The following is a 19730-nucleotide window of genomic DNA, read 5'->3' as shown; positions in this document are numbered from 1 at the left end:
CTTTATTCTCAATTAATGAAATATCATTCTTATTTTATGTAAAAAAAATAAATAAATTATCATTTAATTAGTAAGATAAGAATATGATGATTTCTTTTTAATGGAAGGCCATCGAATCTAAACTACAAAATAGTAATATTAATTTGTGCAACTCAAAATAATACGACCATAATAACCCTACTATAAGGAAATTGCTTGCTTGTTTTGAAATTTTTTTTTCTACTCAAGCGAACGTAGCGCTTGAAACTCTGCACCATTTTAAATAATTTTTATAGTTGGACATTAAATTTTGTCCGTATTTCACTTTCATCATTTAATTTTAATACATTATTAAAAATTTTTAAATTTTAATTTAATTTTATAAAAATCTTTACAACTTACTATAGTAAATTTTAATATTAAAAAAGTAATAAAATTATCTTTTTATCTATTTTTTCTCACACTCAAAAAAATATTTTTCGTTTTAACCACAATCTAAACTTATCACAAAAATATTAATGCCGTTACAATATTTTCTTTTTGAAAAGATTTATGATTTATTTTTTATCGAAAAATGTTAAAATTATATTTGTAAATGTTATACTGTAATTTAGAGGAATTCTTTAATATAAAAATCTATAGATTAGAGAGATTTTTTGTTAAATAAAATCAAAATCTAAAATTTTTTTTAGTAACAAATTACCCATTTTAACCTATAGTTGAACCTATACATAACGTGATTAACAAATCATTCGCCCAATTATTTGCTATGGTTATGGGTACATGTGATTTAACTATAATTATTGACAGGATTTAACTACGTTGCTAAGTCAATGTCTAAATTTCATTTTAAAAAAATGAAAATAAAAGATCATTGGCTGTTCAATGAGAATGCTTTTCTATAAATGGCCATGTTTTGATCCTTATAACGACCATAAGCAGGCCTTGTCTTCAAATTCTCAAAGAAATGGCAGCGCAAGTAGAGCATTTGGCAAGCAACATGGAGCAAGAGATTTCTCGTCCATTGGCTTACTTCCCCGCTACCGTGTGGGGCTGTGACTTTGCTTCACTTCCTCTGTTTAACTCCGTAAGCCAACATTCAAACTTTTCTTTTTCTGTTTAATTACATGTAATATAGATAACTTGTAATTTTTGATAATCGAAATTATAATTAATTATAATTACAGCTGATTGACTCGAAAACTATATTTCTCAACCTTAATGCAGGAAATTGATTCATATACTAAAAAGGTGGAGGTGCTAAAAGAAAAGGTCAAGGACATGCTAATGTCTTCCAAGAAAGATTTGATCAAGAATATTGAGTTTATCAATTTATTATGTCGTCTTGGTATATCATATCATTTTGAAAATGAAATTGAAGAACAACTGAATCACATTTTTAATGTCGTCCACGATAATATTAACGATGACTATGATCTCTATAATGTGTAGCTTTTGTTTCGAGTTTTAAGACAGCAATGATACAAAATATCTTGCAGTAAGTGGCTACTTATGATAAAAATTTATTTTATTTTATATGTTTTATATTACATCTTACAACTTAGGTCCATTTAGGCAAGAAAAATCTCTCCATACATAAATATATATTATTGCTTAATAAAGGTCAATTGTCAAAAGGAAAGACGCAAGAAATAATGTGACCTATTAATTAATAAAGATGGTTGCATGAAGTGGGTGGTGTTGTGATTTGTGAATCAGATGTGTTCAAGAAATTCAAGGACAGCGATGGGAAGTTCAATAAAGCCATATCCAATGACGTAAAAGGAATTCTTAGCCTTTACGAAGCGAGCTTTGTGAGTTTGCGTGGAGAAGATATTCTAGATGAAGCAATTGCTTTTGCAAGGCCACTCTTGGAGTCTCTGGCTATGCAATCAAGCCCACATCTGGCAAAGCACATAAATGATGCCTTAAGCATGCCTTTTCACAGAGGCCTGCCACGAGTAGAGGCTAGGAAATTCATCTATTTCTACGAAGAAGAGGAGTCTCACAATGAAACTTTACTTAAGTTTGCCAAGTTAGATTATAATCGAGTGCAGTTACTGCACAAGCAAGAGCTAGGTGTTGTCTCCAGGTACACTTTGTTTGAGAGATCAGAGGGAGATATTTTTTTATGTGTATATGATATTTACATTCGATATTGTTATTTAATTGTGTGTTTGATCAGGTGGTGGAAAGAATTGGATCTTGCAAAGGGTCTTCCTTATGTAAGAGACAGAATTGCCGAGGGATTTTTTCAATCAGCTGGAGTTCAATTTGAGCCTGACTTCGCTCTTTCTCGCATACTTTTAACAAAGTGTATTCAGATACTGGCATTGGTAGATGATACATACGATTCGTATGGTACACTTCAAGAACTACAATGCTTTACAGATGCACTGGAGAGGTTTCACATCCTTGCCACCTAATTATTAACCTCTTGTATTATTCATTATGTGTATCAAATTCCTCTTCTGAATCATATTGTCTCTCATTTCCATTTCACAATTCCCAGGGGCAACTCTGATCAGCTACCTGCAGATTATCTGAAGATTCTTTACAAGGCGGTCTTAGATTTTTTTGAGGAATTGGGGGATGGCGAAGGCAATGAAGGAAGATCCTATTGTATCAATTATACAAAGGAGAGAGTAAGAACTATATCTAGCGCCATGATTTTTGCTATCAATATACAATTAATTAATCAACGAATACGAACTGATTTTCTTTTCTTTTTTCTTTTTCTTGTTAAATATATGCATGGATTAGTACAAAGAAGTGGTGAGATCTTATCTTGTGGAGGCACAGTGGTTTTATGATGGCCATTTGCGACCATTCAATGAGTACATGCATAATGCATTAATCTCATCCTGTTTTTCCCTACTTCCGCCAGTAGTCTTCCTTGGAGTGGAAAAACTTGCAGGGGTTAAGGAGTTTAAATGGCTAGAAACTAACCCAAAACTTGTTGAAGCTTCCAAATTCTTTGGCCGTTTACTAAATGACATGGTGGCCCGCAAAGATGAAGAAAAGGAGGGACACTGTTTAGCTGGAAATTGCTACATGAAAGAATATGGTGTCTCAAAAGAGAAGGCGATGGAAGAGCTTCGAAAGATGTGTGACAATGCATGGAAGGATATGAATGAGGAGTCCATGAGGCCAACTGCTGTCCCAATGCCTCTTATCACGAGTATAGTAAACCTTGCTCGTATGATGGAAGTTGTTTTCCAGTACGATGATGGATACACCATCGCCTCAAGCTTGAAGGACCATGTCACCTTAATGTTCGTGGAACCAATACCTGAAGACTGAGATATGTGTGCTTTCTATGTTGCTTCTTGATTTTGTTTCCTTCTTATATAGGTGCTATATATAGAAAGTGCAATAGTAGGCACAATAATAAAATAAATCTGCGCCTTGTCTCAGTCCAAGAAGATGAAATTTCTTGGCGGAAAATAATTATGTGTCTCTTTCTTACTGTAATTTATATGCTTGTGGTGAATGAATTCCTTCTATAATAAAATAAAAAAATGTTGTGCATATCTTTTTTAGGAACTAATTTTGTATTTCAGTCACACTCAATAATTTGTCCATAAATATATATGATTCTAATAACGAGTGAATTACAGCCAACAACACTATTACACAATAAATTATTGCCATGGTCACTATTTTAATTGCTATCATCATCACCATTCAATAGTTATTGCTATCATTATCACCTAATTATATTATGATGAATTAAAAAAAATATTTGATTCATATACAAAATAGATTTCTTTTCACACCTTTTAGTATATATTTCTTTTTAAATAAATTAATCTTAAAATGTGATTTTTTTTTTTTTTAATTCCAAGTCTCCAGCATTAGTAGAAAAATAAAAGAAATTATTTAACGCCAAAATGATCATTTTGTACCTCTCCGTTTAATGGGCTGGGCAAGTATGCAGCTTTTCTGTTCCTGCTTTTTTTAAAAATAAAATAAAATAATAAAAAAAACATTTCAAGTTGTTAATTATTGATGGAAATAGAAGTTTAAAAAAGAAGTTATTGTTCTTCAGTACTTTATTGTTCAAATTCTGTAAACTCTTGTTAAAAAAGAAGTTAGAAGGGTAAAAGGGCACTTTATTGTTCTTAAGTACAACAAAAAAATCATTTTTTTCTTTTAATATTTCACAAGTGTTTTCAACCTAATGAATCAGAATAAAAGTATCACCTCTTTTAATAATTTATAATAATGTCCAAAACACAGCAGAACAAACATAACAAGCAAGCAGTAACAAAACAGACCCATGAGCAAAGTGATTAACAAGGAAAAACTGGAAGCGTTGAACTAAGAAGCTGCAGATATAACAAAAGCAAAGGATGGAGAACCAGGAGCCCAAAGTCTAAGTGGTGTAAGTGCAAAACAAGCTCCTGAGATCGAACCATATCCCCTATGTTTCAAAAGTTTCAGTAGAATATATGGTTGGTTGAGGCAGCAAGGGGAAGCAAGAGGCTTGAACTGATGCTCCAATCGAAAATCCAAACAAGCAGAACGAAAAAACAAATTATACCTGATCGAAAATCCATTGAACTTTATTTTTTTTTTTTAAATTTATAATCCATTTTTGCTTATTTTATAGAATTATGCAATATTATGTGCAATTTATGAAATTTATAGAATATTCAAAGAATAAAAATAAAAAAAAGACTCAATAAAATAAGTCCAAATCAACAAATAAATCAAAATTGATTTGATTTGATTTGTTAATTCAATATTATTTATTTAATTTTTTTTTAACTATTTTTTATTCATTCGATTTGAAATTAAATGAAGCGGTTGTATAACCTTAATATATAAGGTATTGAATGCTACTGATGAGGACATATGTAGAAATTTTTTTTGGTTTAATATATAAAAAATGAATAATAAAATATTATTAAAAATATTAACTAATGTCATTTATTAATTTATCACATATACAAATATATTATTTTGTCTTGATAAAGTTAATTATTAAAATAAATTACAATTAAATTTTTATAAGTAAATAAACTTTTAAATGCACAAAATATTTTTTATCTCAATTAATTTTAAATTTAATAAAAAAAAGAGTTCAATGACTAAATTTATGAAAGTCAATAAATACACACACACGTAGAAAGAATATTTTTTCAAAAAGGGAGACCAATTGACCCCTCGTTTTATGCTTTCAATTCGCCACTGCCACTAATAATATAATATAGTTTCAATTTATCTAAGCCATAAGTATATGGGTCATATTATGCAACACTTCTAATTTTCAAACAATTATTTTATATGTAAATATAAATATTTTAGTCTAACCCTTGGTGTTGTAGACTTTGCGTATAGGTACTTTCATTTCGTGGCAATTTGACCGTCGCTCGGATCTACAATTTCAAGCCGAGTAGATAAGCTGCCGGAATCACTTCACAATCGGGTCAAATTTATAGACTACCCCACCATTTTTAGATGCCCCGGACATGTTCCAAGCGTCAGAATTGGCATAGGTAAACCCGAACTCCGAGTTTCTTAAATTTTATAGTGCTGTGTTTAGAATAAAATTTCATAAAATATTTGTGGGTAGTTAGAAAATTATAATTTCTTTTGTATTAGCTTAGTAATATTGCTAAGGACTGCGGGGCAAAATTTTAGAATTTTTAGAGCTCATTTTGATAGTTTTTACAAAAAGGATTAGTTGTAGGGACTAAAATATAATTTTTTAAAATTGTGGTTGTTTACTATTTGGATGGGCCTAGGAGGGGCCATGTGATGTGATTGAGATATGGTTATGTGACTTGTGGATATAGAAGTATATTTTTGAGCCGTTTTGCAGATTGGGTAGATCCTAGATATAAAGGGAACTCTGTCGAATTTTCTGCACGGCTCGAGATAATCTCGCTAACCCCCGCCTTTGGTCTATTAAGAGAAACTCCGGCTTGAGATGTACTCGCTGGTAGAGGTTAGATTAAGAAAGCTGTATAGGGGACCAACTCCCATATATGTACTGTTTGAATATTATATGGGTGTGTGAGTGCTCCAAAGTGCTCCAAATTACCTTTTTGTTGTTTATGATGTGAATTGTATGAAAACTATAAAGGTGTTGCATTCCACTTTTTAGAATCATTAGCTTTAGATAGGTATAGAAATTGTACTTAAAATCGGTATTTTACTTTCTGAGTCGAATGTTCATTCCTATTCACTTTATTTTTCCAGAATACAAGAGATTTCTTGTTAAGTTCTAGTCTGCCTCTCTCCTTCGCAGGTCATTTAGTAATATATGTTATGTTTTGTATAACTTTACTAAATTTTAGAACTCCGCATGTATTAGAAGTGTTTTATTTGATTTGGGTCTGTAATATAATGCGATATCTGTAAATCTATTAAATGCATTTAAGATTAGATTGGATGAGAGAGCTAAGCTCCCATTTGATTTTATGACAAGATGAGTATGTGGAGGCTGAGCTGAGCTCCCCAAATAGATATATATTGTGCTTACAAGTAAAGTGAGTCAAAAACTCTCCGTTGGGTGGTCCATGTTATGGCCGGACTTTGTCTAGTTGATTTCTTGAAATTGGGCTCAATATGGGCCTTAGGATTGGGTTAAGGAGTAGTTAGGCTTACTACGGGCCTTGGGGGCTTTAGACTGGCTCAGGTCCTAGTGCCGGTCTGACCCATAGGTTGGGTCGTGACATATTGTCTAGTCCAACTTAATTCAGTAAATGAAGACACATAACTCATTTGGCAAAAAATGTATCTAATTACTATAGGCTTGAGCTCATGTGAAAACGAGTTTAATAACTGTTAGATCAAATATTTATATTGATATTTATATTAAATTAATTAAAGTATATATTAATAAATATATGAATCTAAACATAAATATTTATTTTAATATTATTAAACTCATCGGATAAGCAATAAATCAAAAAACACTTTTTCGCGAAATTAAAAATTTAAAAATAATTCTAGTGATAAAAAATATTTCAGTTATATATATTAAAATAATTAAGGTAATGCATTAATAAAAAGAACCAATCATTAAGAATCGGATCTTCTTATTTGTAAAAATAACATAAAATTTTATTACCTAAAAAGTATTAATATTTCAATTATTTGTGTCTCATTTTATGATAGATCATTAATTAATTGAAATATAAAATGAGCTAAACTTGTAAAAAAAGGAAATGCAAGTAATCTATTAACATTATTTAAAATATGATTTGGATTTTTTATGTTAATTAAAAAGCATTAAATTTAAATTATAAAAAAATTATAATTTTTTAAAAACTATAAAATTATAATTTTAAAAAAATTATAAAAAAATAAATTAAAAAAGAAATAAAAAAATTCAAATAAATAAATTTTTGAAAAATTACTAAAATAATAAATTATTAATGAAAATTAGTACTAAAAATCAAAATAGAAATATTATAAAAAAATTACTAATAATAACTATTATAAAAAATATTAACAAAAAATTAAATATAAAAAAAATATTTATAAGACAAATTACTAAAAGAAATTAATATATATATATTATAAAAAAATTAATAAAAATTAAGAATACAAATAATTTACTAACAAAAATATATTTGTACAAAAATTTTTATTTTATGCCAAAAAAATAAATAAAAAATGAGAAAAAATAATGAAAAAAATAGATAAGAAAAAAAATGATGAAGAAATAGATGATAAAGAAAAAGATAATGAAAAAAACATATGAGAAAAAAAAAATGATGAAGAAAAAAATAAATGAGAAATAAAGATGATGAAGAATAAAATATGTGAGAAAGAAAAAGACGAAGAAGAAAATAGATGAAAAAGAAAAATGATGAAGAAAATATGTTAGAAAAGAAAAGATTAATGAATAAAATAGATGAGAATGAAAAAGATGATGAAGAAAATGAAAGAAGAGAAGAAAGAGAGAGAAAAAAAAAATAGTAGTGAGGAAAGAAACTGAGTAATAATTTATATAGGCAAATTAGCAACTGATTTTAACAACTGATTGTCAGTTACTAATTTTTTTTTTTTTAAAATTAGGCAGGAATTTTTGAGGAAAAAATTTTGTAATCGATTCGCAATTGGTTGCAAAATCAATTACTAATAGTAACCGATTTCAATCAGTTGCAGAATTCAATTAGTGTTAGCAATCAATTTGTAAATCAGTTATAATTCAAAATAAAATATAAAAAATTAGCGAAAATTTTTGAAAGAAAAAATTGATTGTAAAATCGGTTGCAAATAAAAAAAATAAATAAAAATTAGGCGAAATTTTTTAGAGGAAAAAAGTTGCTATTTAGCAACTGATTTTAATCTGTTACAAAAATCGGTTACTATTAGTAATAGATTCACAAATTGATTGCAAATCAAAAAATAAAAAATTGAGCAAGAATTTTTTAGGGGAAATATCAATTACTGTTAACAATCGATTCGTAAATCGATTGCAGATCAAAAAAGTAAGAAAAAAATTAGGTAGAAACTTTTGAAGAAAAATATTTAATAACTGATTTACAAATCAATTACAAATTTGGTTGCTAATAACAATCGATTTCAGTCAGTTGCAATAATTAATTACAAAACTGATTGCTTTTTTAGTGATGGACCCATGTAAGATTCACCAAAATTAACAATTACAATAAAATTTTTATTGTATAATTTTTCCTTTAGCTCAAATGTTGAAACAGATATAAAAGCAATTAATAGAATATATTAAGAATAAAGCCGACGAAATCTTCAAGCGAGCGTGACGGTGGGTGACCAATTACAACATATGCTAGCTTTCTGAAGTAGAAAATCAAGGACAGCCATCCTCCTCTCTTTTCTAAAAGTTTTGCCATTTATACCTTTCATTTAAATGCTTTTTATTAATATAGGTATTGTTAGTTGATTTGTTACATTTATTTTAGATGTAAGTTGGAATTTGAAGTTTTGGTGCAAGAGTGGTCCGGAATGAATTTTCATGAGCTGGAAAATTGGCTTGCTTATGGGATTATTTGGTTTCTATCCAAACAATTGAGCTAAAATTTATGTCTTGTTATTTAATGATACTGAAATGATCCTTAAAATTATGAGATTTTGAGTTCGAATCTCAGTTGAACCTAATTATACTAAAAATAAAATTTCTGTCATGCTAAGTAATATATTATCCTAAAGATTTTTGTTTATTTTAAAAGTTTCTAATTCACAAACGTAATAGAAGATATTATTAGATGTCCAATAATAATAATAATAATAATAATAATAATTTAAGATTATCTCTACTAAAATGGCCCAAGTAATATATATATATATATATATATATATATATATATATATATATATATATATATATATATATATATATCATTTTTTTATTGTTTATTATTGATGTGGGACTTGCAACCTTCCTTTCTCAAGTGCAATTTAATTGCACTCAAATTTATATCATTTACACTGCATGCATGAGCGAATACAAGTGTTACACCCCAAATTTTTAAATTTATTATTTTGTGAGTAATATTAATATTTTAATTTTATTTAAATTTTAGGAAATTATTTGAAATTTTTCGGATTTTCGAAATCGGGTTTGATTTCTCGAAAATATAAAACTTTGATGATTTTTAAAAATTAATTTAAAGACCACGTGGCAAAACTAAAAATATATTTGGAGTCTACGAATTTTTCTGAGTTTTCTAGAATTTTTCTGGAATTTTTGGGCCTTGTTTTCGGTCTCAAGGCAAAGTAAAAATTTAAAATTTTGTATCCTGAATTGAACCGGACCGGATCGGACCGGTCGAATCGGACTGGCCCTTTTCTTTTTCTTCCTTCTTCTCCCTCGCGCGCCCGACCTCCCCTCCTTGCCTTCCCGTGTTCTCTCTCCTCCCTCACCCCCAGGCCGCGCCGCCGCCTCCCCAGCCACCCCACCTCACCGGCGCGCCGCCCCACCACCTCCCCACGGCCGGCAACGCTCCAGGCGGCTGGAAAACGCGAGTGAAGACCACCCGAGACGCGCGTGCCGTTTCGACTTCTCGGCCGAAATCCGGCCGATCCGGCTACCGATTGGGCTGGGTCTTGTGTCAAACAACATCTACACCTTGAGAGCTTTCCATAGACACCAAGAACACCAAAATCTATCAAGCGGTTTGTCCAATTTTTGTCCGAAAAGTTTTAAGCCTATTTTGACTTTCGGGCTAGATTTCTCGCAAACCGTGAACCCCACGAGAAAACCGAGAATATCAGAGCGCTCCACTCGTCGAGAGCTTCGCGGCAATATAAATTTCAAAATTTTTCGACACCGTTTTTCGGTGGGTCCCACGAAACTTCACAGTGTTTTTCCGAGCAATAAATGAGCTTAGAAAATTCCGTAAAAATTTTATGCTAACTCCCGTGTTATGGGCTTCGTGTAAGTACCTTCAATTCGCGAAAATTCGACAGTTATCTGGGTCTGTGAATTTCTGGCCAGACAGACCGGCTACCGAAAAAGTCTCCGAATTGGATCAAGATTTTGGCTACCCCATCATTGTCAGACGTCTCGAGTGTGTCCCCGAAGTCGGAATCTGCATAAGTAAACCCGAACCTTGCTTTTTCATAATTTTCTAGTGCTCAAATGGGATTAAAAATCCATAAAATATTCGTGGTAGCTCAGAAAATTATGATTCTTTCTGCAATAGCCTAGTAATATTGCTAAGGACTGCAGGGAAAAGTTTTAGAATTTTTAGAGTTTATTTGGATAGTTTTTGCAAAAAGGGTCAATTATAAGGACTAAACTGTAATTTTACATCGTGTGATTGATGACTGTTTGGATGGGCCCCGGAGGGGCTGTGTGATATGATTGAGTTGTGAGTGTATGATTTGTGAATATAGAAGTGCGTTTTGAGCCCTTTTGCAGGTTGGGTAGGTCCTAGGTATAGAGGAGACTCTGCCGGATTTTCGGCACGACTTAGGACGTCTTTGGTCTTTTTCTTAGTTTGTATTGAGTCAAATTTATTAAATGATTGTAATAAAATTATCAGGTGAGCCGGGACAGCCTTCTTCCTCCTCCCAGTCGCCACAGTGACTGCTGTCAAGTCTATGAGTAAAATATTAATTTTAATTGTAATTTCGATATTATTATATGTTCAAGCATGCCCATGCATCACTTATATGTAAATATTTATGTAGTTAAACTCTAGGCACATTTTATAAACTCTAGGCACATTTTATGTTGCATTCACAACTGTTAAAGTGTCATGGATGTTGTTGTGGTAATTTGGAGCAGTATGCGTGCGTTGGCGTGCGTGTGGTATAGTGTTGGCTATGGACAGGACGGGTAGACACGGCTTGAGATCTTTGCTGGGACCCGGTCCTTCGGGGTAGACACGGCTTGAGTTCTTCGCTAGGACCCCGATTTAGTTTATTAAGCGAAAGTCCGGCTTGAGTTCTTCGCTGGCACAGGTTGGATTTAAGAGAGCTGTATAGGGGATCAGCTCCCATATATTTATCATTTGACATTACTGGGTGTGTGAGTGCTCCAAATTACCTTTTTGCTGTTATGACGTGAAAATATTGCTGTTGTTGCATTTCACTTTACAGGGTGCATTAGCTTTAGATAGTTATAGAGATTATGATTAAAATTGATATTTTACTCTCTGAGTTGAACGCCCACTCCTGTTCATTATTTTTCCAGGCTACAGGAGGATTATTGTTGTTGTTAACCTGCTTTTCTCCCTCGCAAGTCGTCTATTCATGTTTGTGTAATTCTGTTAACTTCTAGAATTTCTACATGTGTTAGAAATATTTATTTGATTTGGGTCTGTAATATAATTATCATGTTGGACCTGTAAACTTATTATTATATGCATGTTTGATGGACTGGATGAGGGAGCTGAGCTCCCATTTATTTTTATGACATTTGAGTATGTGGAGGGTAAGCTGAGCTCTTTAATTGATTATATATTGTGTTTACAGGTTGGGTGAGTCAAAAACACCCCGTTGAAAGGTCCACTTTATGGTCGGACTCTGTCCGGTTGAATTCTTGAAATTGGGCCCAAATGGGCCTTAGAGTTGGGTTAAAGAATAGTTAGGCTTACTACGGGCCTCGGGGGCTTTAGGCTGGCCCAGGTCCTAGTGACGGTCCGGCCCATAGGTTGGGTCGTGACAACAAGGTTAAATATAAAGGGCCAAAATTTAAATTATTATAATTTATAAAAATATTAAAATTGAATATTTATTAAACAATAATTAATATTTATCTATAAAAAAATAGAAGTTTTTACAAATATACAAACAATTAATTTAAAAAATTATTTAAACAATAAATTTAATAATTTTCATATAAATAAATCACCACTTAGTTTTAGGTAGCCATGGCCACAAATATATATATATATATATATATATATATATATATATATATATATATATATATATATATATATATATATATATATATATATATATATCATTTTTTTTATTGTTTATTATTGATGTGGGACTTGCAATCTTCCTTTCTCAAGTGCAATTTAATTGCACTCAAATTTATATCATTTATACTGCGTGCATGAGCGAATACAAGGTTAAATATAGAGGGCCAAAATTTAAATTATTATAATTTATAAAAATATTAAAATTGTATATTTATTAAACAATAATTAATATTTATATATAAAAAAATAGAAGTTTTTACAAATATACAAACAATTAATTTAAAAAATTATTTAAACAATAAATTTAATAATTTTCATATAAATAAATCACCACTTAGTTTTAGGTAGCCATGGCCACCACCCAGGTTTCCGGTGTATATATTTTAAATTAAGAAAATTTTACATCAATATTAGATTGATTATGCTTTATTGACTAAGAACTTATTATATATTATAAAATAATATTTTTAATTAAGAAGCATATAAAAGAATAAATTCTTCGAAACATTTTATTAAATCCGTTATTGAAGATGAAAAATTAAAAGAAGAAGATTTTAAAGAAGTTAATTTGATATTAAAACAATAATAGCAGTAAAAAGACCAATGCCTAACATTATAAAATAATTGAATCCCAGCTAAAATAGTTAAATTCTTTTATAATGAACTATTTAAAATTATAATTTGATAATTAGGTCAAAAAGCAAATCAAGTAAAAAGATATTGAAGGGCATGCATTTTAAATAGCAAGCAATTTAGTTCTTTAGCTACTCTAAAATTAATGATGAGAACAAAATAGTATAGGGATTTATATAAATCTTAAAGTATATATCATTTTAGCTTTATTTTTTCTCACATCACTTCCCATCATTATTTTATATATATATATATATATATTTATTTATTTTTAATATTTTTTATTTTTAAAATATTTTAAATAGATATTGATATAATTACTATTTTGTTCAATTTTAAAATATTTTTTAAGCATAATAATATTAACTTCATAAATTTATTAAATATTATTATTTTCAAGTTATTATCGTAATATAATATATTTAAAAAAAATTTTAGAGGCAAGCTAGGAACCCTTATTATCAATTATGTATCTGTAAATTAAAATTAAAAAATCTTGGGGAAGCCAGGCAAGGCCTTCCTTACTATTGGAAATATGGTTCAGGTCACCCATGTGAGTCAACCCAGATTTATGGTTTTCTATTTTTTGAAATAGAAATATATATTAAAAGAAAATAATGAACATGTGTAACTACAAAGAATTGTATTTATACAAAGAGTTGTATCCATATATAGAGATATATCCATATGAAAAATTATGTCCATTGGCCAAAGGTGGTCATATTAAATTATTAATAGTCAATCTTCTTAAGAAAAAAAGTAGTTAGTTAGAATAGTAACAAAAAGTGTTACTATTTAGAATTGGTTCTCAGGCTTCTTTTAAATGTATTCTCAACCTCAATAATTTAAAGCATTTTATTTTTCTGCAATAATAAGGTACAAACTTATATTGTGAAGTAATACAGACTTCTTTTAAAGGTATTCTCAATCTTAATAATTTGAAACATTTTACCTTTCAGCAATAATAAGGTATACATTTAGACTATGAATTAATCTATATAGTTCATGTTATTCATGTAATTATATGGTAGACTAATGATATAAATGTGGTAGAGATCTTAAGGTATTTTATATGAACATGGGTTAGGATCCTTTGCTGTAGGTCTGCACTTATTGCATGTAGCGACTCATATCTACTGGGGTTTTACCTTTTCTTTTGGCTCAGTTTTGTGAGTCTAATCTTTTTTAGCCCATATATTTATTTGGATTTGCCTGGTTGTGACATTGTGGATCATAATTTTTGAGTCCTAAAATTTGACATATCATATGAAATTATTTGCTTTGAGAATACGAATAATAATGTGTTTGAAGTTGATGAATGTAAAACTGATATATTATTAATGTAAGCTGTGTTCAATATATACAAAAGTAAAGAACTGTTAGGATAGAGCTAACAAAGTATGGCAATCAGATTGTTTCAAGTTAGTTAAATATAGTAACTCCTCTGATTCCTTTAAAAAAAAAAAAAAAACTCCAGTAATTAGCCGTCCTAATATAAAATTAGAACCATGTTATTTTAAGTTCTACGCGTTAACGGTACCAAAAAGAAAAAGGATTTCTATTAGCATCCAAATGCAAAATAATCCAATTAACTTTCGTGGTTGACCCATGGCGGCTGGGAATGATGATGTCTTATGACGAATGGCGGCTAAGATTATTCATTTACATTTTCAAGTTTCATATATATACATATATAAAAGAGGTGTATTTTCATTTAAAAATAATTTTTTTAAAAATAATTTTCATAAGTGGGAAAATAACAAATCTTCAAAATAAAGAAAATACCAAATCCTTATATAGAAGAAATAATAAATCTTTATGAAAGAGGAAACAAAAACTCAAGATTTATCAACAATAATAAATCTAAGAATAAATTTAAATACTTTCCAAAAGGATGTAGTATCAAAATTATTAGAAAAATATAAAATAAATATTAAAAAAAGAAAAAAATGCATAAAGAAAAATGAGAGGTTAATCATCGAAAACACTCATCGTTGGCGAAAAAAATAAAAACTCATAAGAAAAAAGAAAAAAAAAAACAGAGAAGAAAAACCTAAAACACTTTTGGTTGATTAAAATGATTCTTGACTCAGTTAGTATATATATATATACTAAAGTTTAATTTTTTTTTCATAATAATTTTATTAGTTGTTTATAAAAAAAAAAAGTAATCATATTTTTGTCCCCTGAATGTTATTTAAAAAAAAAAAACTACATGATTTCATGCTTTGATACACAAAAAATCATTGTTTAATTTTTATCAATTTAACATATTATATTTTCTCCGCAGGTAAATATGATCCAAATAATCGGTTACTATTAATAATGCTAATATGGCAAACATGTAGTATTGATGTGGTGACACATGACAGATGCAGTATTTATATAGTACCCGCATGGTGCTTATGTGGCAAATATGTATTACCATGTCAGTATCATGTGTTCGTCACGTTAGCAACACTTAACAGTAACTAAAGGTTTAAACCATATCTACTAATAGAAGAAAATATATGCTATCAAATTGATGAAATTAAATTATAGTCTCTTTTATGTCAAAACGCGAAATTTTATGATATTTTTTTATACTTGAAAGTGAAAGTCGAGGCAGTATGAATGACTATTGCAATTCCATATTTATATTATTATTATTATTAGGGGATGTAAGTCTCATATTTGGCCAAATTAAAATCATTATATTCCTTCACAGGTGGTGGCGATTATCTGCATGTGTCCTCATCTGGTGGTGGTGGTCATCAGAAATAGATATATAATATAACGGTAATTTATATGAAATGATAAATATATAAGAATTAATTATATATAAATAAGTGAATTTTATAAAATTATAAGCAGTTGGATCATAATAATTAAAATAAATAGTAATTTTGTGATGAATATTTAATTGATAATTAAATGATAATTGATGGCAATAAAATTAATTATAATAAGTTTCAAGATTCACTATATATATATTTTTCGCTCATACATACGAATAAACTAGTTATCTATTTTTTGCAGAGTGGGCATGAGTTATAATTGCGTTGAACATTGACCACGCCATCGGGACAAAAACAAAAGATAATTTTTTATAATAAATATATTTTAATCACCAATTATGATGAAATTCACATAATATTTATTCTTATAATGAATCTTTATCGTAATTAATAACTATAATACAGTCATTGTATATAAAATGATTATATTTTAAAACTTTTAAGAGATAAAGAGATTATTGATGATTTTGACCTCTCAAATATTTTTAAATTTATTTTAATATATAATAAAATTATTTTTTCATTAATTAATTTTTACAAATTTATTTTAACTTTTATAAATATTTAGAAAAAAAATATATTAAATAGGTTCAATATATTTTTATTTTTTATTAATTGATCGCTTAAATTTTATATTAATCTCTAATAATTTATACTTCATTATTTAAATTGAAACATTAACATTATTTGGTTGTCATTAAATAAGTACAAAAGTTTAATTAAAATTTAATTATTTAAAATTTTTCATTGGTAGTTGTTATTTTATGAAAATTAAATAAAAATTAATTTAATAATTTTCTATCACATAATTTAAAATTAGATGAGATTTTTCTATTTTTATTTTCTTCTAATGATTTCCTATATATATATATATATATATATATATATTAGCTTCATCTCATTTTGCTTTTTGTCATTTATTTCATTCTAATTAAAAATTATTTTATTTATATAAGTACAAGTAAATAAAATTATTTATCTCAATGCTCATACAAATTTTGAATTGATCAACTTAAATATATATTTATTTTTATATGATATATTTATTTTATTATTTTACTAAACTCTAATTTTCATATATTTTTAATTTTAATTTTAATAATTTTTTTTATTTTATACTATTATGTCATATAATTTGTTATTTTGGATTTATATATTTTTTCTTTTAAATTTATAAAATTTATAAAAGAATTTGACATAAAACTTTGATGTTACTGATTTTTATTTTTTAAATAATATAATTTATATTATGAAGTTATATAATAATTAGAACTATAATTTTATATTACTTATATTTATCATAGAGATTTTATTATAATTTTCTATAAATTAATAAATAATTTTTATAATTTACTATTTTGTATTATTTTTGTCTATTATATATGTTATAATAGATGGTCATTGCCACATGCAATTGCAAGACTAAGCAACATGGGTCAAGGTCAGTGCCACATGCAAGTGGAAGACGAGGCAGTATATTTATATTATCATTGTTAGGGGATGCAAGTCTCATATTTTGCCAAATTAAAATCATTATATTCCTTCACAGGGGGTGGCGATTATCTGCATGTGTCCTCATCTGGTGGTGGTGGTTATCAGGAATAGTTATATTATACAACGATAATCTATATAAAATGATAAATAAATAAGAATTAATCATATATAAATAAGTAGATTTTATAAAATTATAATTACTAGATAACTACAATTATAAGCAATTTTATAAATTTTATAATGTTTTTATATTATTAATTATTTTTATTAATTTGAATAAATTTAATATATTTAATTATTTTTCTGCTTATTTTTTTATTTTAACTTTAAGGCCATGACTTTTGTCTTTAAATGAATCATCATCCATGTTCTTTAAATGAAAATAACAAGGGACCAGGCCGAAGTAATCACAGCCAAGCCAGGAGAAATTGCTTAGGCGCATGGCCTAGGTGCGCGTGCTTTCTCTCCTCAGTTGAACCCTAGCACTATTTAAGGCAAATTTTACATCTGTTAAAGGATCTTTAGTCGACACCCCACAACACGGCAGTGGAGAGAGATTAATTTGGATTTTGATTTCTCTACTATTATATATGAGTTAATTCTTATCTAGGGTGTCATTGATATTAACTTGAGATTTTAATTTAATTTATTTTATTTTATTTTATTTTTCAATATCAATGCACTAATTTATTGTGGAGTTTAATGCATTTGAATATTTATTATTTAAATAATTTTGTTCATTGATTGCCTAGGAAGAGAAGTTTAGTGAATACGAAAGAGCAATAAACAACCTAAGAATAACAGTTGGGGAGGGAGCAAAAGAGTCGACTTGTGGAAATTTATATTAAATGATCATAGGATCTAACGAATTAATTAGAAATTACTATTAAATGATCATAGGACTTAATGAATTAGTTAGAAATTTATATTAAATGATCATAGGATCTAACGAATTAATTAAAAATTACTGTTTTTATTCAGAACCAGGTAATAAATTTTAATTAATATATTTAATACAACTCAAGAGAAAATATTAAATAAATTAAATTTATTTTTCTTATATTAGATAATTAAAAGTGAATTATATCAGTCGAATAGATTAAATTGGATTGGCCCAAATGAAATTAAAATCATTTAGTGCTTATGATTATTAGATTGTGTGATTGTGATTATTTTAAATCAATTTTTAAATTTAGTTTTTTTTATTTATTATTTAGTAAATCTTTTTATTTAATACGATTAAATAAATTTTTGATATTTAATCACATCAATAATTCTCTCATTATTATATTATTGATGACTTAAGTTTTTTATATTATCCCTTAAAAAAATTATTTTATAACAGTGAATGGCCATAAACTAAGCAGTTGAATGGTAATAATTAAAATAAATAGTAGCTTTGTGATGGATATTTAATTGATAATTAAGTGGCAGTTCATGGCAATAAAATTAATTGTAGCAAATTTCAAGATTTCACTTATTATATATGGATATATTTTTCGGTTTGGTCAGACATACGAACAGACTAATTATCTATTTTCTGCAAAATAGACACGAATTGTGATTGCGTTGAACGTTGATCATGTCATAGGGGCGGAGACAAAAGACAATTTTTTATAATAAATATATTTTAATCGCTAATTATGATGAAATTTACATAATATTTATTATTATAATGAATCTTTATTATAATTAATAATTATAATACAGTTATTATATATAAAATGATTATATTTTAAAATTTTTAAGAGATAAAGATATTATAGATGGTTTTGAGCTCTCAAATATTTTTAAAATTATTTTAATATATAATAATATTATTTTTTCATTAATTAAGTTTTACAAATATGTTTTAACTTTTATAAATATTTAAAAAAATATATTAAATAGGTGCAATATATTTTTATTTTTTATTAATTGATCACTTAAATTTTATATTAATCTCTAATAATTTATACTTTATTATTTAAATTGAAACAATAAAATTATTTAGTTGTCATTAAATAAGTATAAAAGTTTAATTAAAATTTAATTATTTAAAATTTTTTATTGGTAGTTGTTATTTTATGAAAATTAAATAAAATTAATTTAATAATTTTCTATCATATAATTTAAAATTAGATGAGATTTTTCTATTTTTATTTTTTTCTAATGATTTCCTAGAAATATATATATATATATATATATATATATATATATATATTAGCTTCCTCTCATTTTGCTTTTTGTCATTTATTTCATTCTAATTAAAAATTATTTTATTTACACAAGTACAAGGAAATAAAATTATTTATCTCAACTCTCATACAAATTTTGAATTGATCAACTTAAATATACATTTATTTCTATATGATATATTTATTTTATTATTTTACTAAATTCTAATTTTCATATATTTTTAATTTTAATAGTTATTATTTTTTAATTTTATGCTATTATGTCATATAATTAGTTATTTTGGATTTAT

General features: G+C 27.4%; 1 pseudogene; it reads left to right on the top strand.

The window, feature by feature from the left end:
* Positions 1 to 946: 946 nt before the first annotated feature.
* Positions 947 to 3282, top strand: LOC110652917 (probable terpene synthase 6; annotated as a pseudogene).
* Positions 3283 to 19730: the final 16448 nt, after the last annotated feature.

This window comes from Hevea brasiliensis, unplaced genomic scaffold (genome assembly GCF_030052815.1).
Source record: "Hevea brasiliensis isolate MT/VB/25A 57/8 unplaced genomic scaffold, ASM3005281v1 Scaf320, whole genome shotgun sequence".
NCBI classification, from domain to species: Eukaryota; Viridiplantae; Streptophyta; class Magnoliopsida; order Malpighiales; family Euphorbiaceae; genus Hevea; species Hevea brasiliensis.
This window is presented reverse-complemented; position numbering and strand designations above follow the sequence as displayed.